Below are 23687 nucleotides of genomic sequence, written 5' to 3'. Positions count from 1 at the left end.
TATAAAAACAAGACCCATATATATGCTGTCTACAAGAGACCCACTTCAGACCTAGGACACATACAGACTGAAAGTGAGGGGATGGAAAAAGATATTCCATGCAAATGGAAATCAAAAGAAAGCTAGAGTAGGAATACTCATATCAGATAAAATAGACTTTAAAATAAAGAATGTTACAAGAGGGCTTCCCTGGTGGCGCAGTGGTTGAGAATCTGCCTGCCAATGCAGGGGACACGGGTTCGAGCCCTGGTCTGGGAAGATCCCACATGCCATGGAGCGGCTGGGCCCGTGAGCCACAATTACTGAGCCTGCGCGTCTGGAGCCTGTGCTCCGCTCCAAGAGAGGCCGCGATAGTGAGAGGCCCGCGCACCGTGATGAAGAGTGGCCCCCGCTTGCCACAACTAGAGAAAGCCCTCGGACAGAAACGAAGACCCAACACAGCCATAAATAAAATAAAAAAAAAAAAAAAAAAAAAAAAAAAATAAACATAGAATAATCATTAAAAAAAAAAAAAAAAAAAAAAAAAGAATGTTACAAGAGACAAGGAAGGACACTATATAATCATCAAGGGATCAATCCAAAAAGAAGATATAACAATTATAAATATATATACACCCAACATAGGAGCACGTCAATACATAAGGCAACTGCTAACAGCTATAAAAGAGGAAATCGACAGTAACACAATAATAGTGGGGGACTTTAACACCTCACTTACACCAATGGACAGATCATCCAAAATGAAAATAAATAAGGAAACAGAAGCTTTAAATGACACAATAGACCAGATACAGTTAATTGATATTTATAGGACATTCCATCCAAAAACAGCAGATTACACTTTCTTCTCAAGTGCACATGGAACATTCTTCAGGATAGATCACATCTTGGGTCACAAATCAAGCCTCAGTAAATTTAAGAAAATTGAAATCATATCAAGCATCTTTTCTGACCACAATGCTATGAGATTAGAAATGAATTACAGGGAAAAAAACGTAAAAAACACAAACACATGGAGGTTAAATAATATGTTACTAAATGACCAAGAGATCACTAAAGAAATCAAAGAGGAAATCAAAAAATACCTAGAGACAAATGACAATGAAAACAAGACGATCCAAAACCTATGGGATGCAGCAAAAGCAGTTCTAAGACGGAAGTTTATAGCTATACAAGCCTACCTCAAGAAACAAGAAAAATCTCAAGTAAACAATCTAACATTACACCTAAAGCAACTAGAGAAAAAAGAACAAACAAGACCCAAAGTTAGCAGAAGGAAAGAAATCATAAAGATCAGAGCAGAAATAAATGAAATAGAAACAAAGAAAACAACAGCAAAGATCAATAAAACTAAAAGCTGGTTCTTTGAGAAGATAAACAAAATTGATAAACCATTAGCCAGACTCATCAAGAAAAAGAGGGAGAGGACTCACATCAATAAAATTAGAAATGAAAAAGGAGAAGTTACAACAGACACCACAGAAATACAAAGCATCCTAAGAGACTACTACAAGCAACTCTATGCCAATAAAATGGACAACCTGGAAGAAATGGACAAATTCTTAGAAAGGTATAACCTTCCAAGTCTGAACCAGGAAGAAACAGAAAATATGAACAGACCAATCACAAGTAATGAAATTGTAACTGTGATTAAAAATCTTCCAACAAACAAAAGTCCAGGACCAGATGGCTTCACAGGTGAATTCTATCAAACATTTAGAGGAGAGCTAACACCCATCCTTCTCAAACTCTTCCAAAAAATTGCGGAGGAAGGAACACTCCCAAACTCATTCTATGAGGCCACCATCACACTGATACCAAAACCAGACAAAGATACTAAAAAAAAAAGAAAATTACAGACCAATATCACTGATGAACACAGATGCAAAAATCCTCAACAAAATACTAGCAAACAGAATCCAACAACACACTAAAAGGATCATACACCACGATCAAGTGGGATTTATCCCAGGGATGCAAGGATTCTTCAATATATGCACATCAATCAATGTGATACACCATATTAACAAATTGAAGCATAAAAACCATATGATCATCTCAACAGATGCAGAAAAAGCTTTTGACAAAATTCAACACCCATTTATGATAAAAACTCTCCAGAAAGTGGGCATAGAGGGAACCTACCTCAACATAATAAAGGCCATATACAACAAACCACAGCAAACATCATTCTCAATGGTGAAAAACTGAAAGCATTTCCTCTAAGATCAGGAACGAGACAAGGATGTCCACTCTCACCACTATTATTCAACATAGTTTTGGAAGTCCTAGCCATGGCAATCAGAGAAGAAAAAGAAATAAAAGGAATACAAATCGGAAAAGAAGAAGTAAAACTGTCACTGTTTGCAGATGACATGATACTATACATAGAGAATCCTAAAAATGCCACCAGAAAACTACTAGAGCTAATCAATGAATATGGTAAAGTTGCAGGATACAAAGTTAATGCACAGAGATCTCTTGCATTCCTATACACTAATGATGAAAAATCTGAAAGAGAAATTATGGAAACACTCCCATTTACCATTGCAACAAAAAGAATAAAATACCTAGGAATAAACCTACCTAGGGAGACAAAAGACCTGTATGCAGAAAACTATAAGACACTGATGAAAGAAATCAAAGATGACACAAACAGATGGAGAGATATACCATGTTCTTGGACTGGAAGAATCAATATTGTGAAAATGACTATACTACCCAAAGCAATCTACAGATTCAGTGCAATCCCTATCAAATTACCAACGGCATTTTTCACAGAACTAGAACAAAAAATTTCACAATTTGTATGGAAACACAAAAGACCCCGAATAGCCAAAGCAATCTTGAGAAGAAAAACGGAGCTGGAGGAATCAGACTCCCTGACTTCAGACTATACTACAAAGCTACAGTAATCAAGACAATATGGTGCTGGCACCAAAACAGAAATATAGATCAATGGAACAGGATAGAAAGCCCAGAGATAAACTCATGCACCTATGGTCAACTAATCTATGACCAAGGAGGCAAGGATATACAATGGAGAAAAGACAGTCTCTTTAATAAGTGGTGCTGGGAAAACTGGACAGCTACATGTAAAAGAATGAAATTAGAACACTCCCTAACACCATACACAGAAATAATCTCAAAATGGATTCGAGACCTAAATGTAAGACTGGACACTATAAAACTCTTAGAGGAAAACATAGGAAGAACACTCTTTGACATAAATCACAGCAAGATCCTTTTCAATCCACCTCCTAGAGTAATGGAAATAAAAACAAAAATAAACAAATGGGACCTAATGAAACTTCAAAGCTTTTGCACAGCAAAGGAAACCATAAACAAGACAAAAAGACAACCCTCAGAATGGGAGAAAATATTTGCAAACGAATCAACGGACAAAGGATTAATCTCCAAAATATATAAACAGCTCATGCAGCTCAATATTAAAGAAACAAACAACCCAATGGGCAGAAGACCTAAATAGACATTTCTCCAAAGAAGACATACAGATGGCCAAGAAGCACATGAAAAGCTGCTCAACATCACTAATTATTAGGGAAATGCAAATCAAAACTACAATGAGGTATCACCTCACACCAGTTAGAATGGGCATCATCAGAAAATCTACAAACAACAAATGCTGGAGAGGGTGCAGAGAAAAGGGAACCCTCTTGCACTGTTGGTGGGAATGTAAATTGGTACAGCCAGTATGGAGAACAGTATGGAGGTTCCTTAAAAAACTAAAAATAGATTTACCATATCATCCAGCAATCCCACTACTGGGCATATGCCTAGAGAAAACCATAATTCAAAGAGACACATGCACCCCAATGTTCATTGCAGCACTATTTACAATAGCCAGGTCATGGAAGCAACCTAAATGGCCATCGACAGACGAATGGATAAAGAAGTTGTGGTACATATATACAATGGAATATTACTCAGCCATAAAAAGGTACGAAATTGAGTGATTTGTTGAGACACGGATGGATCTAGAGACTGTCATACAGAGTGAAGTAAGTCAGAAAAAGAAAAACAAATATCGTATATTAACACATATATGTGGAACCTAGAAAAATGGTACAGATGAGCCGGTTTGCAGGGCAGAAGTTGAGACACAGATGTAGAGAACAGACATATGGACACCAAGGGGGGAAAACTGCGGTGGGGTCAGGATGGTGGTGTGCTGAATTGGGTGATTGGGATTGACATGTATACACTGATGTGTATAAAACTGATGACTAATAAGAACCTGCAGTATAAAAACAAACAAACAAACAAAACAACTAATACTAAACTTTCATTGGGTTATTTGTATGGAAATGTGTTAATATAAATGTTTCAGACATTACATGAAATTTCTAAAAATCTTATATGTTCTGGTATAATGTTATAAGTCATAATTCTAGTTATTACTTTAAAATGTGTATCTCAGAAATAACTAAATTTCCTTGTCAATTACATTATTATGAACTTTCATGAAATCTTTAACCGTGGTCATTTTTAAGTCTTTTGTCATTTACAGACAGTTCTGGGTGTACTCTGATGCTTTTGCAAATATGTTCCTATAAAAGGGTTTCATCTTCAAGGAATTCATGGAAAAGACTGACAAGTACAGGTTTCTGGTAACTGACTGTACTGCTGAACTGAATGAATAAGCATTTTCAGAACTCTAATGAAAAACTGATGAACTCATAAAAGTGCTAACAAAAGATCGAGATAAAAAAATTAATTACATGGGACTGAGTGAACTGATGAGGATGATTATAATTTTTGTGACTTTGTTTGAATTAAAAAAAAAATCCCACAAGGACTCAGAGGCAAAGAATATACAAATCAATTTTCACTGCAAAGTAAAGGAGCTGTTACAGTGGAGGATTACTGGACTGAATGTCAATATTATGACACAGTATGAGTGTGTTTTGTGTTTGGTAATTGCAATCATTGTTGCTTTTGTTGTGGTCATCCATTTACAATGCTTGATGTCAGTTTATTTATCTCTTGTAAAAATAAAATACAGTGTGTGTGTGTGAAGAAAAACAAAAAAAAAACAAAAACAAAAAAATGGATGCATCTCAGAAACATGATGATGAGTGAAAAAAACCAGTCACAAAAGAGAATATCCTGAATGATTCCCTTTTTGTAAAGTAGTATAACTGATAAAACTAGTCTACAGTAGAAAAAACTCAAAACAGTGCCTTCCTTTGGAGGCTGGAGGTGGAAATTAATCTTTGAAAGGAGCACGAGGAAGCTTTTTGGGGCATTTGTAGTGTTTTGCATCTTGATAGGGAGTTTGAATTACACAGGTGTATTCATCTTTCAGAACTCAATGAATGAATAGTATACTTAAGTCCTGTGCATTTCACCGTATGTAAATTTTACCTTAAAAAGAGGATTGTGCTAATTATATGCATCTAAGGAAAGTCTGCAACTTACTTTGAAATCTATCACACCAAAAAAGATGTGCTGTTGGATGGACAGAGAGACAGACAAATGATTATGTGGCAACGTGAGTGTTATTAACAGGTTAATGGTAAGAATCCAGGTGATGGCTATTCAGCAGTTCCTTGTAAAAATTTTTCCAATTGTACTGTATGCTTGAAATTTTTCAAAATGAAATGAAAAAGTGAGAAAAAAGTAAAAATGGGATTAGATCAAGAATACAATGGTGCACACAAGAGTATGGGTCTAGTTTTCAAATCCTATGGCTCTATGGAAGAGGCTCGGGGTGAAAATTCAGGAAAGTGGGGTGCGGGCCCTAATGACACCACAGCATTTACTTTTACATATCTTATAAACTGGCATTTCATGCAAAATAGTTCTAAGGACTCCAACGATGTAAGGAAACACACACACACAAACAGAAAATCATTGCTGGGGGTGGTGATGAATTTTATCTGCACAAGCACCGTGAGCCTGAGTGAGTAACAGAGTACCGTTATCTTTTTCAGGAATGGCTGAGTAAAGTATGCACAGTGGTGCCTCCTCTGTACATTCACAGCAGTGAACACTGGACAGGACACCGAAGATCACTCTCCAGATGAGAAGCGTGGGTCCAGCTGGGGGAGAGGCTTCCGGTGACAGGTCATCCCCAGAGCCAGCAGGAGGCGGACCAGCCCAGGGGCTGCCGGTCCACGGCGCTCTCTTCCACATGGCCACGTCCTGCCACCATCCCAACACCCTCCAGAGTCTTTAATGAGATGTCCTAGTTACTTTGGTGACAAGGTATTTGAAAAATGAGGTCTGAGCTTCATATGACAGAATACTTCAGCCACAGAAGCACATTTTCTGCATAGCCGCCTGTGAAGGATGATCGGCCTGTTTTCTGATTTTGACATTTATTTCAAATTCAGATTCTACTGTATGACCTCATATGAGCTGTGGAGATAATTAATATAAGTGTGAAAATCTCAGGGTGAAGTGGGAGAACGGAGGAAAAGGAACATTCTTAAAGTTCAAGCCACTTTCCTGTGCCACTTTACAGCATTTAATTGTCTGTTCATCTCAAACACAAAATTCAAACACTAAGCTGAAATTCCTCTCCTCTCTGAATCTCTAGCACCTGCTCTGAACGAGGAACACGGGAACCTCGTCTCCACCCGCGTGTCTGAGAAGCTGCGGGCACACTGCTACCGAAAGGAGCCCGGCGTGGACCTTCCGGAGTACAGGAGCCAACAGGCCTCCCGACCTGGAGGGGAGGAGCCGCCCCTGACAGACATGCTTCCGGAAAGTAGCAGTTTTACAGTCTCCGCAGTCCTGGGTCTTTCTGATATCTTTCAAATATCAAAATAGCAGCTTGTCTTAAAGAGTTTTCACCTTTACAGCAGATCGAAGAAAAACATCTCTGAAGGCTGCTTACTGTTTTACTGACACCTCTTGCAAAAGGTCTGGTGGGAGAACAGATGAATAATAAAAAGAATAATCACAGTGACATTATTATGACTATTACTTCTGGAGTCACTAACGGGGCACTGCACAGATATCACCTCAACTAGTCACCAGCACAATTCAGGAAGGATATCTTGTAGGAAAGGAAACTGAGGCTCTCCACAGGAGAAAGGAGTCCTGGCGAGAGTGAGAAGCCCAGGTCTAACTCCAGAGCCCACAGTCTCCCCGTGACTTGGAGAATGGATGAACTTCCACCGTCAGACCAAGACCAGCCTCACCGCACTGCTTCCGGCAGGTGGCGCAGACTTCACCCTTCGGTGCAACACGCCCTGGACGCAGATGGAGGCTGCGGGGAGACGCGCGGCCTCCTGGGCGGTCGCCCCAAACCCGGGCTCCTCCTTAGGCCACCAGCTCACAGCCGACAATGCGCCCTCCGACCCGGCAGACAGCGAGGCGGAGCGCGCTCCAGAGGGCACCACGGGCTGCTCGAGACACGAGGGAAGGCCAGGCGGCCGCCCTGAACAGAGGAGGAGGTCTGTCACCCACCCGGAGGCTCTCCTTCCAGGCCCCGCGCTGTCACAAATCCGGGCCGGCGACGTCTCCTGCGCCCGTTACTGCCTGGATCTCCAGTGCCCTCCCCGGTGCCCTCTCCGGTGCCCTCCCCGGTGCCCTCCCCGGTGCCCTCTCCGGTGCCCTCCCCGGGGCAGCGGGGAGCGAGGTCTGTGCCTGCAACCGCAGCCAGGCCCCACGGGGAGCATAGGCGGTGGCCTTGCAGAATCACGACCGCAGACGCAGATGAACTGAGACGCAGCGGCTTCTGTGCCGCTGGCTCCGGACAGGGCCCACGAGCAGCACCCTGCACACGAGCTCGCCCCTCCCTAGGCACCGACCTGCCTCTCTCTACCTGCCGACACCCTCAGCACCTGCAGGCCCTCATGGTCAACAGGCCTGTCATCTTTCTAGATGGTTCTTTTCCACTTTAATTTCTATTTCCCTGCTTGGTCCTCTTTATTTTTACATCTTACCATAAATTTATATCCTTGTTGTAAGCTACCTTCAATTATTTGAGTTAAGAGAAAGGCAGAACATAAACAATAATAACTACCAGTTTCTTACCTGTACTGGGCTGGGAAAAAGAAAAGGGATAAATAAAATAAACTTGGTTTTTTAAATTTTTTCTTTTATTATATCTATGTAAGAATACTCAATTTCTGTGTAAGGACCTGAATGGCCCAAGTAGAATCACAGTATCACATTGGAAAGAACCTTAAAGATCATAACGACCAGCTTGGTCATCTTGCAGAAGAGAAAACTGAGACCCAGAAAAGATTCAGCTTAACAGAGAGCACGACGTTCTTGACGGGCACTCCAGCACTTTACAGCATGACTTTCAGGCAACCAGCACTGTCAAACATTAAAAAGGGACATGCTCAAACCACCTTCCCTGAGCCTCCCCGAGATTTCCATGCATCAGCTGATGGACACACATATCCCACTACTTCCTCACAGTAAAGCACAGCAAGCAACAGTTCCATGTTGCCAAGCAACATCTATTTGTGCAATTATTTAAATATTGCATCATATTTACTAATATTTGTTCCTAAAAATGAGTGGAGATGGTAAACTATAAGTGCTGATACAATGCAACTGAGACAAAGATGGACATAATAAGTGTATAAAAGTGATGCCTCACGGTCAACTGGACAGTTATAGGACATAAACTGATTAACTCAGCATGCAAAGGTAAGAGGGAAAAAAGTAAAGAATCCCAGATACCAAGACCACAACATCTAAAGGTTGTCCAGGCGATGAAGGAAAGTGATAGAAAACTTAAAGAAGATCACAGAAATATGACATGAAAACTGCCATCAGAAGAACATTCCAGGGCTTCCCTGGTGGTTCAGTGGTTAAGAATCCGCCTGCCAATTTAGGGGACACGGGTTCGAGCCCTGGGCCAGGAAGATCCCACATGCCGCAGAGCAACTAAGCCCATGCGCCACAACTACTGAGCCTGAGCTCTAGAGCCCGCAAGCCACAACTACTGAGCCCGTGTGCCACAACTACTGAAGCCCGTGCGCCTAGAGCCAGTGCTCCGCAACAAGAGAAGCCACGGCAATGAGAAGCCACGCATGGCAACAAAGAGTAGCCCCCGCTCGCCGCAACTAGAGAAAGCCCGCGCGCAGCAATGAAAACCCCATGCAGCCAAAAATTTTAAAAAAAAAAGAACATTCCAGTTACTCAAATACAGAGAAGGAAACCATGGGTCTGTTCACGAGGTGTACAAACAGCTTACTACAGAAGCATTTATCAAGAAAGGGTAGCCAGTTCCTTGAAAAAAAAAAGATAAGACAGCATCAAACTCTACATCACTAGTTTGTGCTTTACCCCTTACAAAACTGATCACTCCTTACTTCCAACAGTATCAACAATCTAGTCTACTGATTATAGGCAGTACTATTACTGACAGAAGCAAAATTGGAGCTACAAAATTACCAATATGTCCATTAAAACAATTATCCATAAAAGTTGGATTTTAGTTTAGAACCACTGAAATCATTACTTTTTAACTCTGAATTTCGCTTTCCCAGTATCACCAAGCTTTCACCTAGAAAAATAAAAAGAATATACAGTAATCTATTTAAAAATCTGCTTTAAATAAGTTTTCAAGGCTTTTATTTTAACAAGTTTCCCCTAAAGTTGTACTTATTCTACCAAAAATAGGAACAGATACCACTGATTCAAAACGAGGAAATGTGTTGATTTCCAAAAACCTTTCTACACAATGAAAGGTTACCTGCAGTCTCTAGGTGACTTACAAAATCATTTCTAACAGAGAACAGGTACTTTACAAGCGATCATTTTATTTAAATTTTAGGACTTTAGCCCATAAAAGCACATAAGACACAAAGTAATAGAGCCTGACTACCGGAAGGAAGAAACCATAGTATTATTGGCTACAACACAACTGTCTATCTAGAAAGCTCAAATGAGTTGACTGATAACTATTAGAACAAATAATAGTTTGGTGAAGGGAGTGAATTTTAAAATTTTAGAAATCAATAGCATTTTTCAAACCCAACAATAACCAACAGGAAATAAATCTATCTGCAAAAAAAACATCTTCTATAATAACAAATATAGAGAGGGGCCTGTTTGAAGCAAATTACCAAAATTTACAAAGAACCATGAAAGAAGAGCAGAATAAATAGAGATATGCCTTGTATGTATGAAAGATTGAATGTATAAAATGCCAGCTCCACTCAATTATTTTAATGTAATTCCCAATAGAAATTTCTACAGGGGGAGGGGGATGGTTAGGAGAAAGACTTTAAAAATAATTCCCAACTTCATTTGAAAAATTAAACAAGTGACAGAAGCTAGGAATTTTTGAAAAATAAGAAGAAGAAAACAACAATAATGAAAACTGGCACAAAAACTGACAGAGCAAATAGACTCTGAGATATTTTAAAACTTAATATATATTCTCATTAACCAATGTATCAATAGAAATAGCATATATAAGAAATAGTGTTAACAAATTGACTAAGTAGTTGCGATAAAAATGATCTGATCTTCACTTCATCCCATGTGCCAAAATAGACTGTAGAGACTTCTATTATGTTTAAAAAGAATTAAAAAAAAAAAGAACTGTTTTTAAAAAACGAAAGAAATATTGGTAATTTTTCAACTGATCTGGGGTTAGGAATGACTGTTAAACAAGTAAATAAAATAAACGAAAGATAAATATATTTGACCCCATGAAAATGTAAGACTTTTGATGTTTACAAATATCAAAAAATTTGAAAGGTTAAAAAACAATTGGGAAACATTTCTGCACTGAATGATAGAGTCAGCCACTGTTTACTTGAGCTCTGGTACAGAACATCAGCTCTTTGAAATGCTGATGGTTTTTCCGCATCTGACACCATATAAATAGCTCTTCGCATCATTTTAAATACAGATCTGGGAAACACAAGCATATATTTTATTTCAAAAACAAATCTGGGCTTTTGAAAATAGTTTATTTGCCCATAGATTTATGAGGTGTCATACACGCGAAGAAATATCTTTGGTTTGAGAAACACTTTGAAAAGACTCCCAGCTTCCAGTTACATGGGTATGAAATAAAGTCTCTGAGACTTTTAAAAACCATCAACTGCCACGTCTTTGTTCTTTCAGAGAAAAAGCGCATCTTATTTTATCAGTATATCTCGAGAATGATATATTTAGAACTAAGATATTTTTCCTCCACTGTGAGCTTTCTTACCAAACAACCTTACCTTTTGGGTTGTTTTAATCCCAAAGGAAATAGTATCTGATAAATAAAGTCGACTGAAAAAAAATACACAACGTGAGAGCTGTGAGTTAAGTTTCATTTGGGGCAAAATGAGGACTCTAGCCCAGGAGACAGCCTCTCAGAGAGCTCTGAGGAACTGCTCCGAAGAGGTGAGGGGGGAAGTCAGGATATGTGTGATTTTGGTGAAGCGGGTATGTGCAGTTGAGCACACAGTTTGGCAGAAGGTTGCTGCTGGTCACGAGGAGCACATGTCTCCGTTAGTGATGTTAGTGCTTTTCTAGATATGAAGAGATGCAAGAATTGGGCTCATAAACTCTTCTCCTGGAAAGATCTAACTCTCTGAAGGCCTGTTCTGCCAGTTTCCCCAGAGCACAGAGGGCCTCATTCCTGATCTCCACCCTGAACTCCTTTCAGGGGGCGATGAAGGTCAGCGACTGTAGTGGCCAGTGACTTCATTCTTATAGAACCAGATGGTGAGTGACAATTTTTAGTTGACAATAAAAAGAAAACATGATAGGGAAAAAACGTTGAAAGTTAATGGTTCAACTACATTTACGCCTCTGTAATTTTTTCATATTAAGTCTCACAAGAGCTCTGTGCTGAAGCAGCAGGCCCACTGCTTCTCTAGATCTGCTCTAGAAGGACACTCAGCAAGCGGGGACAGCACCTCTGAGTTCAGCACAGTCCGAACAATAAAATCTCCTGTCTCTCTCTTCTCTGCAAAAGGCAAAACAGCTGTCCCAAAGGTATGAAAAGAATGGAGCTAAATGCCTAGGCAACCTCTGGTAACTACACTCACTGTATATAAAAGTACCACCACTTACTATTCGACAACGGGACTAAATAAAAATGAGTCTGTGTTTACATAACAAATGTTAAATTTTTTTACCTTCTACTTTGTTAAATATTATATTTGCTTTGATGACTGGTCACCCAATTTCTCCATAAACTTAAATCTCTGGTAGTAATAGTGAAAAACTAATTCATGACAGTTCTACACACCCAATGTAATTGTATGTCACCTAAAAGCATTGCTAAAATATTAAAGAAAAATGATGTACGTCACAATTTCTAATTGCTCAGGAACATGTTGATTTTCACCTAAGAATATTTGTTCAGAAGAAGCAGGATTGGTTTTCGGACACCCAGGGGTCGCAGCTGCTTGGGCCGATCTTCAGCTGGCACAATTACAGGCCGCGCAGCAGCAAAGGATGAATGGAGCTCTGGGAAAGGCGCTGTGTCTGAGGAATGACACCATTTTTAAGTAAGCCTTTCCCTCTTGAGGTTCAGAACTTCAAGAGAGAATCCCATCTGTTCTGCAGGTGGCATTCTGCTGAGCACCAGTCGGCACTACAGGTCACAGCCCACGCGTGGCATTGGAAGATACAAGCACCTAGTTAAAGCACAAGAGCCCAAGAAGAAGAGGGGAAAAGTGGAAGTGAGACCCATTAATTTGGGGACAGATTATGAATATGGGGTTTTAAACATTCACCTGACTGCATATGATATGGCCCTGGCAGAGAGTTATGCCCAATATGTTCACAACCTCTGCAACCATCTCTCCATTAAAGTCGAGGAAAGTTATGCGAGGCCCACCAAAACCATGGCGGTGTTGCAGTTGCAGAACCAAGGCAGCAAAATGCTCCTGGACTCAGCTCTTACCACCCATGGGCGAGCGGTTCAGATCAGCGGTTTGAGCGATACATTTGCAGAGATTTTCTGGGAAATAACCCAAAGCAATCTTCCTGAAGGAGTCAAACTGTCAGTGAGGGAGCACACTGAAGGAGACTTCAAGGGAAGGTTCGGAGCCCAGCCAGAACTGGAAGAACTTCTACCCACGCTGAACTAACGCACTGCAGACCCTTTCGTGCCAGCACTGGTGGTACTGAGTGCCCAGGGGAAGAGCTTCCCAGGTGGCCAAAGTCAAGCAGGAGACCCCGACCCTCAGTATCGTAAGTACCCATCTCCACAGCCAGGAGTGCCTCTTCTCCTCTGTGGAGGAGTGCTTGCCAATTGTCACCACTTTCCTCTGAGCCAGCACTAGGTATCTTCCATCTAATAAAAACCTGCTGATGATGGACGTGTGTATGAGAGAAGTCACTCCATGCTGTTGAGTATCTTTAACTAAGGGATTCAGTTTCTCTTTGCCTGGTGCTTTAGCACGTAAGCATGTTCCCCTCCAGTATTTCTCCAATCAGAGTGAACTCATCCTTTAAATCAACCCGGCATGGAGTTCCTTTAGTGAAGGAGACAATCATAACATAAGTAAACTCTCTGTGGATAGAAGGCATAGGGAGGGAGATTTTGTATACGAAAAAACCCTCCAGATAGGATCAGGATCTGTCCATAAGTGAAAAAAAAGTACCTTGTGGGGTAGTGAGTGACCTGTCATAAGTATGCAGGTAGATGTTACATAACTGCAAATTAGGGTTGCCTGGAATGAGTTTAAGCAAAGAATTAAAGGTTGATCTTGGTCACATGTCAGAAAATCACTACTTGTGAGCCAAATCCCATCAACTGCCTATTTGCTTTTAAAAAATAATTTATTGGGACTTCCCTGGTGGCGCAGTGGTTAAGAATCCACCTGCCAATGCAGGGGACATGGGTTCGAGCCCTGGTCCAGGAAGATCCCACATGCCGCGGAGCAACTAAGCCCATGCGCCACAACTACTGAGCCTGTGCTCTAGAGCCCGCGAGCCACAACTACTGAAGCCCATGCACCTAGAGCCCATGCTCAGCAACAAGAGAAGCCACCGTAATAAGCCTGCGCACCACAACGAAGAGTAGCCCCCGCTCGCAGCAACTAGAGAGAGCCCGTGCACAGCAACAAAGACCCCACGCAGCCAAAAATAAATAAATAATTTTAAAAATAATAATAATAATTTATTGAGGTGAAATTCATATGTCACAAAATGAACCATTTTAAAGTGACTAATTCAGTGGTATTTAATGCATTTGCAGTGTTGTGCAACCTCTATCCAGTTCCAAAACCCCATTGCCTGTTTTTGTAAATAAAGGTTTATTGGAACAGAAAAAAAAAAAAAGAAGCAGGGTTTGAAATTGTTTCTATCTGAATGACATATGTGTATTTAATTAAATCAATTCTAGATTTTTAATACTGGTCAAAAAAAATAACATCAATACTTAACTGTGGGACACAAAGATTAAAAACACATCTATTAATAGTCTTATGAATACAGCCCATCAAACCAGAAAGCTGCAACACTCTGAAGAAACACGGACACAAAGCACTGCACGTGGTCTCCCTGCGGGTCACCCGTGGATCTCTCCCTCCTTGTTATTCCCACTTCCCTTGGCCCTGGTTTCCAGGAGAGCACCTGTTCCTCTCTCTGGCCTTGGTCCTCACAAAGGATCAGATGGGGCAGAACTGAAATGGACAAGGAATTTGCAAACGTGTGAGTCACTGACAGCAATAAAGACCCGAGATGAGGACGCTGAATTGGAAGCAGGAATTCCTGACAACCACACCTGACAGCCACACGTGCTGGGGACTGATGCTCCCGCAGGTCAGGAGGCAACAGATGGCACGTGACTGAGAAGCAGGCTTCCGTTCCAACGACTTCACAGAAATCACTAAATCGTGATGGAAATCATCAGAAGGCAACATCAGATCCCGACCTTAATTTATAGAGAGAACGCCTCTTCTGGAAACAGGGTTTGCACACAGCCGGAGCTGGACGGCAGGGGACAAGGCTCCTCACCCCAAGATGACACGGCTCATCTGTCAAGACTGCACAGTTTGACTGAATAATTGCTTCTTCCCTGAGGAGATACATTAGTTTTTAATTTTTTTCTCTGATATTAAGAGATACACAATTATTTTATGTTAAAAAACAAACATGGAAATACAGAAAGCAAAGAAAAACATTATTTTTCATCTTTTAAACCAAAGCACCAGAACTATACACTATGTCACACTTCAGACCACCTCTTTAAGACAACTCAAATGCCCAGGTGAGGCAGAGATGGGGGGATGGAACATTAGCTGTTGTCTGTCACAAGGGGTTCTTCAGCATAAAGTTCTGACACCCTCATACTACTCCACCACCATCTCTGCCATGGCCAGCACTCATGCTAATTTACTGAAAACCCATTATTATATCTGGAACTATGCTAAGCTCTATATACATATTATCTCATCTACTGTTAAGTCAATAGACTTGGGAATTTTAAGTCTGTACTACCAGACTTTCAAAAAATTAATCTAATATTTTTCATAGAAAAATCATACATAATAATAACATTCAAATGTTATGAAAGGGTAAGCAGTGAAGAACAAACTTCTACTGCCTCCTGGACTGCCCTATAAGCAAGTTTCCATGCTATACAACTGTATGCATCTATACACGCACATATACCCCCCAACCCCACAGACTTAATTTTTACGCAAATGTTAGCATCTGTTCTGCACCTTATTCTTGTCCGTTAATTTATACAGAAGATACTCCATAGAAGTCCAGTGGCACATGTAGATCTACTTCATTCTTTTACATGGTGCAGAGTATTCCATCATATGAAAGCCCCACAACGTATTTAGCCACTTCCCTATTGAACATTTAAATTTTTCCAATATCTTGCTAAAATGAATAAATCTATAAACAATACCCTTGTTCACATGTTTGCATATACATAAAAGCATTTTTAGGATAAACTCCTAAAAGCTGAATTGCAAGGTCAAATGGTTTATGCATCTTAAACTTGAACAGATAGGGCCAAATGGATGTCCCCAGCGGGAGTGCACTGGTTAGGAGTCCCACCAACGATGTATAAGTGTCAGGCTCCCTGCACTCTTTGTGACACCGTGCATGATCAAACTATTTTACGCCTGTATTGCCAAAGAGTTCACTAAAACGAAGTCACATGAAATACTTTGTAAGGAGCTTTTTTTTTTAAGTCCTACTTTGTGTAAAATACTGTTCAAATCACCATCCATGACATCAAAGAGTTTAAAATATATGAAGCTAGAGCTCCGCAGTATTCACAGTGACACAGAGAAATACATTTATAAAGGAGCGTATGATTAACTAGAGGACAGCCAGAGAGTCCCACAGAGGTGCGGGAGGAGGAGGAGCCAATGCAGAGAATGATGGGGGACGCAGCTACAGGAGAGGTGAGGCCCCGAGTGGATAGTCCGTGATGGATGCGTTAAGTCTAGACAGCCAGAAAGGATCAGGGATGACACAGCAGATGGTGCACAGACCAGATGAGCGAAGGCAGAGTCCAAAGTCACAACAGACACTTAGGTGGTGTGCTGCTGGTCTGATAGCTCGCTGGGCATGGCTCAAAATGCCAAGCGGCCAGTCAGACAAGTGAAGCAAAACGGCCGCCAAACAGCACGGTTTCACAAGTAACAGCTGCCAATAAAAATTTCTAAAAATCAATTATAAGCAGACACTAGCGATTCAGAAAGGCACCCTCCTCCGCTCTAGATGATTATATCCTTGAAAAAAGGCTCAAAACCTAGCAAGGCAGAACTCTCCTCACACATTTTCTAGACTCACTCTAGGACCCTCTTGAAAACATCTACTTAATATGATCGTGTTGCTCAAAACAAGTAGATCGAAAGCAACACTACAACTTCCCCACTTTGTGTTCTATAATCTTCTGATAACTGCAATTCAGTCTTTTCAAAACGGAGACAGCAGCAAACACCAACAAAAACAAGAGCTTTGAAAGAAAAAGTCCTGGGTTCAAATTCTAAACCTGTCTTAACTAGCAAGTCATTTAATCTCTTGAAACCACAATGTTGTCATCTGCAAAATGGTTATAAACGCTATGCAGACAAAGTGAGATAACATTATATAGACATATAAATATATCAGTATGTATACACATGGCATCTAAGAGGGTGCCTGGCACACAATGGGTGAGTTCTACGCACAAATTTCTTTCTTCTCCCTTCCCACCTGTTTCAAGTAAAATCAAAATACATAGCACATCACTTAAATATTGACTCTTCCCAAGCACATGGTTTAGTTTTCTTTAATTTCACTGACAGAATTCCATCAAAACAGAACAAAAAAGTACTTGGTGAAAGAAAATGCCTAGACAATTAAAAAAGTAGAATGGTACATTCTACAAGTTACTAATAACAAAAAAAAAAAAAACAAAAAACCACAACAAAAACACCCCAGGTATTTTGGATTAAATTTTTAAAATCATATCAGAAACTCAATGTCAGTATAGCATTCTTGATTTGGCCTATAAACCTGAGACCTGAGTCAACTCAGAATTACTCACTTTGCTGAATAAAAGCAAATCTAATATCTGCTCTCCTATATTCCTTACTACTGAACCACTGTGGCTGTAATCCCTTGTCCTAGTTGGAACCATCTTCCCCTGTGAGCACTGACACCCCCTTGCCCTTCACACTTTATCACTATGAGCTCAGGCACACTCTCACAGGCAGAACACTGATAAATGGTGTTGAAACCACGTAAGACTGCCTTTGTTTGCATTTCCTCTCTGACCCTAAAGCATCTTATACCCAATATAACACAGGTGCGTGCCCTTCAGGTGCACGAAAGTAAAGTTCTCTGAGAGAGCATGCTTTTAGATAAAGCACTGTTGAGTTAATCTGAGTAGCTCAGCTATTTTAGGTACACCATCAATCATCAAAACCAGCCAGAAACTGCTAGAGTAGCATCTTCCAAACTTCACATAAATAAATCTGCAGGTTTTCTAACATTCCACGCTTTCAATTAGCCTTTCTATGCTCTGCTCATTTCTGTTTTATAACCATATACTTCTTCCCATTGATTCTTAGCACTTCATATATTGGCAGGAAACCACTGCCAACCTGGTATAATGTCATGCATTTTATGCAGTGCTTTTAATTGAGTCACTTTGGAACCTCCTTAGCATTCCGATGAGGACAATGTGTCACCTTTCTTGAGGTGGAGGCAGCTTAGTTTTCTGTGCATTTCTGGTGTCCGCCCAGGGCTCTCCACACAGTAGGTGCCCAGGGTCCGTCGGTCACCAGAGTGACGCAGTCCTGGGTTTGATTCCTGGCTCCAGTACTTTGCAAACCTAACCTGGAGCCTGACAAATCATGTTACCTCTCAGGACGTTAGTTTCTTGTCTGAAACATGGGGGTGAAGAATACCCATTTCACAGTTTCTGTGAAAACTAAATGAAATAATGTATTTAAAGTCATTTGCCGAACAGCTGGCACGTAAGGTCTGAAGCAATTCTACATGATTTTCACTGAACCACACACACATCCTCACACAAGTTCTGAGACCACAGATTACACTGGTAACAGTGGACAATGGGTTCAGAGTAACGCACTCTTTAAGACCAGGAACAGGGGTAGAACCCGCCCTGAGAAGCAGCCAATGTTACCTGATATTCGCCTGGACCACAGGGAATATTCCCCACACCTTGTTTTGTGGTCCATTTCTGTCCATATTGATCTCACACTTCCTTTAGACCCAACCCTACTGTGACCCAGTAACACCCAACGTGGGGGTGGGGCAGCTAACCCCCAGCTCTCCCTTACATACGTCCTTGTATCTGACCTTCCACTCCTGGTCCTAAGATGCCAAAGTAACATAGAGATGACCGTCCGTCAAGTTAACTTTCAGGGTCAGATATGAGGAAATCCCAGCCACCAGGACAGCACTATTTTTTGAGCCCTTTTCTGTGATCAGTGAATCCTAAGGAGTAAAACAGGTACAGCAGGGCAGGCTGGACATGCTGAAAGCAGAGACATTTAAATGCCCCCAGAAGATGTGAAACATGGGCTCCGGTTAATCTCTCATTCTGAGTATCTACGTACAAAGCACTTTAAGACTACAACTCGTCCGTCTAATAAACACACTTTGAAAGAGGAGACATTAAAATGCAGACCACCACGATTAATTCAACTAAACAATACGAGAGAAAATTAAATCTTTTATCCAAAGATGGCTGACTGAGGTAGATACCTGAAAACTTCAGAGTTCATAAGAAATGATGGTCCCAAAAATATTCGACAGTCTTTAATAAGATGATCAGCGAACAGTACTGACCTAATAATGCTAACAGCTGTACAGTCTTTTAGAAGTTACAACGTACATATGTTCACATGCTCACATGTTCTTACTATTCAAATCTAACGACCCCATCAGAGTTAATGAATGAAGATATCTCTGGGGGAGCCTGGAGGCATAATCCAAAGAGGTCTGTTAATGAACATGAAATTTCTTTGATGCCACGTTTCTGATTTTTTTTCTAATCCACAATATCCCTGTACTTGTTGTAATCATGCCTGCATGATAAAACCTCCATAATAATCTCTAAATCATGGGGTTCGGAGTGCATACAGGTGGTGAGCACATTGCAGTGCTGGGAGGGTGGAGAGGTCCCGCTCTCCCACCCTGCCCCCTTTCCACACATTATCCTATGCAGCTCTTCCATTTGGCTGTTCCTGAGTTATATCTTTCATCATAAATCCGTAATACTGAGTAAAGCACTTTCTGAGTTCTGTAAGCCAACCTAGCAAATCGTTGAACCTGAGGAGGGGGTTATGGAAACCAAAGATTTACAGCTGGTTGGTGAAAGGTACAGGTGGAGACCCAGATAGCGACAAGCATCTGAAGGAGGGGAAGTCTGGTGGGACTGAGCCCTTCACCTGCAGGGTTTGAGCTAACGCCGGGTTGTCAGTACAGAATTTAACTTAATTGTAGGACACCCAGCTGGTGTCCAGAAATTTGGAAGAAAAAAATGTATTTGGTATCACAAACGTTATGACTAAAAACAGCTCACAAGCACCTCAACCATGGCAGGACAGCAATTATAGTCAATTTAGAGACACAGGTGAGTTCATTCTAGATGTTCATAATTTTGGAACATCACTCTAATGTTGGGAGAAATTGAATAAGGTAGAGTACATGACTGATTTTGGAAATCAGCATCCTACAGAAACTTAAACATATTGTACCAGTGGGTCTACTTCAAATTGCGGAAGAGTTACCTTCTATCAACTTGTTTATGAGTTGGTTGGCCAGGACAGCCCCGTGCAGATGTTCATGATTTGATGGAAGGAAATGAAAAGCGTTCCTTCTGACAATATGTCAGGGCCCCTGCTCTAGAATCTGTGATCGTTCTGTCCAGAATAAACGTCGTTTCAGTCACCAGCACAGCAGCTTGGGCTTCCCCTGGGGCGAAGTGTAAGCCCTGGATGCAGTGAGTTAGAGCTCAGAGGGACCGGGCCCAGTAAGCTCCCCACTGACGGTCACGTGACATAAATAATGCCGTACTTAGCAACCCTGAACGAAGGTAACCATCATGTCAAAAAAGCATGTGCATCTTCTAAGTTGTCATAATACTTTAAAAAGCATACCTATGATAAGAAAGAAGTCACACTTCCAGTTCCTCCCTGACACTGAGTATTGTTTTCTCATCTCTGCCACTCTGATGCTTTAAAATGTATGCTTTTATATTCATTTCACTGATTACTAGTGATGTTTATAATGTCTTCATATATTTATTAAACTTTGGACTTCTTTTTTTAAGCTGGCAATTCTTGATATTTTACTACTAGAGCGATGATTGTTTTATAACTAATTCATCCATCACATATACTGCACATGTTAGAAATATTTGGTCATCTGCCTTTCATCTTTCTCATGGTGCTTAATAAGGAAAATATTTTGGAATTTTGGAAATATTTTATCACAAAGCATAAATTGTGATAGGCACCTTCCTAAACAAGTGGACATTTTTTTTCCATAGGTAACCTGCAAACATATGCAAAATAGTTCTGAGGCTAGTTTTTTAGAACCTGTTGCCTGAGCTGTAGGAAGGTCACGTGCCCTACGATAAACAAACAAAAACGCCTGTGGCCCCGGCTCTTCAGCAGCTGAGTGATGCTTATGCGCCTGAAGCTTGCAGGGAGGACACAGCTGAACGCCCCCGGCCGGGGAGGCAGGCAGAGCGGCTGGGGTCTCGCGAGTCCCCGCCTGCCGCTGGATGGCAGAGGGGGCAGCACTCAGCAGCCCCATCAGGTGCACTTAGCATCGGGGAGCAAACTTAACAATGCATGACTCTGGCAATTTCCTTAGCTGTGATACAAAAGCTGGAAACAGAGTTGCTTCCAGGGCTCTGGCACACAGTATATGTCAGCAATTGCTCTCCCCTTTGACAGAGGGGGAAATATTCAAAACATGCACCAGAGCTGCCAGTTTACGAGGGGATGAGATGTCCAGAAGGACCTGATATGCTAATGTGTCTCTGAAGTAGCCAAGCAACATAGAAACATTCTTTATTAACCTAAAAGGAATAACCAAACTAAAAAGGAGTACTAAGAAAGGTGAAAGCCATTTCTGATAAATGCTCAAACTTCTCGAGCTCTGCGCCTGTGAGCTACATCGACGTACAAGGATGCAGATGTTTGCAGTGCTGCTAACAAACGCCTTCCTGCAGCAAGACGGCTTGTCTCTCAACATGACAATCTAAGGAGGCGGGGAAGTGACAAGGGAACACGGGATGTGTTCTCGGTGGACAGCCAGTTGACATTCCTTCCACTGAATCTGTAACCTCAGTGCACATCTTCCCAGAAATGGGACAGCATCCCAGGGGCCGCCAGCCAAGCCCGGAAAGGCAGAGGGAAGGCTGGACTCTGTCGTTCACTTCATTGAAGTGTTAGGGTAAACAGCTACATTTTCTCCAACACTGCGTGTACAGAGTTGTTCATGTATCTATGCTTTGGGACCCGGAATGTGTGCTCTTCAGATGTTGGCAGAAGGAAATTCATTTCACCATAATGATTCAAATGTTCCTTCACCGACATGTTCAAAAAACTTACAAGAAACAGAACAAGAACTGAGAAAGGGAAGAAATAATGGTTGAGAGGTGGGAGGATCCACATTTTCACATAATAGCAGAATGAAATTGTGACAAACACACTGATAGAAAATCATAGTCTCTTCCTCCTTGCAATTATCCCTGAAAAGAGCAGTGACTGGCAGGTAAGGGAAGAGAAAAGTGGAACAGATTATAAATTAATTGGTAGAGAGAATAAATCCCAGAGGTGAATTGTCAATCAGTTTCAAGCAGGTAAAGTGTGTATGCGTTATCCTCACTCTTTATGAATACATTTACAGGACCGTACAGCAGGAGCTGCTGTCACTGCAGAACAAGGGGCAGCCAGGGAAAGTCCTCGGTGAGGCCAGCTTCCTACCAGCTCTTCCCTAAGGCCCAGCAGTAATGAGCCCTTCACCAAACTGGTCATTCTGCTCTGTCCTCCCAGGTAGCTGGCAGTAAACCCGAAACCCAGGTACGATTCTGGATGACAGCTGCTTTCCACCCTAAGTATTCATATCATAACAGAAACTCATAATTAAAAGTATATGACTGAGAAGTATAACTTGCTACTTGTATAATTTGGAGTATAAGGAAAGCAGGAGCAGGTCTTTGGAGCAACTCTTAAATGATAATGGAAAAACAGCCCCATCTTCATAAGGCCAAACCTTGGTATCTCTCTTGGGCAAAGCAGGGCAATTGCAAGATGGCATGAAAGACAGGTTGTATGCAACATCATTCTGTCCATCAGAACTGTATCAGTTTAAATGACCCAGTGGATCTTTAAAATAATAGAAGTTAAAGGGGGGAAAAAAAACCCTTTCTTGAGAGGGAAAATCTTACAGATTGGAGGAAAAACTTCTAGAATTTTTACATCTTATGACAATTAATTATATGCCCTATTCTATCTTTATGAGTATCTCATCGGTACCTCCATAGTAAATAAAGTCGTCCCTCAGTATGTGCTGGGGACTGGTTCCAGGGCCCCCACGAATATCAAAATCCAGATGTTCAAGGCCCTTATATAAAATGGTATAGTATTTGCGTTTAATCCAAGCACATCCTAACCTATACATTAAGTCACCTCTAGATTGATTTAACTAGTACTACAATCATTGATCCTATAGAACTACGTATTTAGTCAATCGTTTCAAGTCGCCTAGTCATCCTTATTTTTATGGGAGACTAAGTCACACATTGGACAATGCAAAGCCAATAATCTCGCAAAATAGGCAGAATACGAGTAATACAACTAATGACAGTGATAAGGTCATAAGTAAGTACTTAAGCTAAGAACTTCCATTAGGTTCAGCCCAGTATATCCCCAGGTCAACTGACCCAGCCTGTTCTATACCAGTTGTTATCTTTAAGGGAAATGATACCTTGCATTGTACATAAAGTTCACCAAAGAGACGTCCAAGTACAAGGCATGGGTCATCGTGACCCCACACAGGACTGAGAAACGAGTGTTATCTTCGGAGGAGTTACACGGCTGGCACCCGGAGAAGAAAAGTTATCTTTATGGCTGAGCAGGCATTTCTGCCACTGGGGTGGGGGTCTGGCTGATGCACACTGCAGACGCACGAGACGCACCAGAGGGGAGGGAGGAGGCCCAAACGACGGGCAGAGAAAAAAAAACTGTTTAAATATTTCTTGTCGTGCCTTAAAACATGAATTGTTTTACCAGATC

The 23687-nt window shown here is 41.3% G+C and overlaps 1 protein-coding gene and 1 pseudogene across 12 annotated transcripts in view; one reads left to right on the top strand and one right to left on the bottom strand.

The window, feature by feature from the left end:
- Positions 1-23687, bottom strand: part of FARS2 (phenylalanyl-tRNA synthetase 2, mitochondrial) — a 374708-nt gene that overhangs the window by 332470 nt on the left and 18551 nt on the right. For 4 of the 12 annotated variants that reach the window (XM_059937845.1, XM_059937847.1, XM_059937848.1 and 1 more), the window contains one exon: positions 14831-14974. The exons of the other annotated variants lie outside the window; for them this stretch is intronic. The gene's annotated coding sequence lies outside the window, so the exon portion shown is untranslated. The remainder of the gene's footprint in view (positions 1-14830; positions 14975-23687) is intronic. 12 annotated transcript variants of the gene reach the window in all.
- On the top strand, positions 12355-13040 carry LOC132375382 (large ribosomal subunit protein mL48-like; annotated as a pseudogene).

The sequence above is a fragment of the Balaenoptera ricei genome, chromosome 11, assembly GCF_028023285.1.
Source record: "Balaenoptera ricei isolate mBalRic1 chromosome 11, mBalRic1.hap2, whole genome shotgun sequence".
Classification (NCBI taxonomy): domain Eukaryota; kingdom Metazoa; phylum Chordata; class Mammalia; order Artiodactyla; family Balaenopteridae; genus Balaenoptera; species Balaenoptera ricei.
This window is presented reverse-complemented; position numbering and strand designations above follow the sequence as displayed.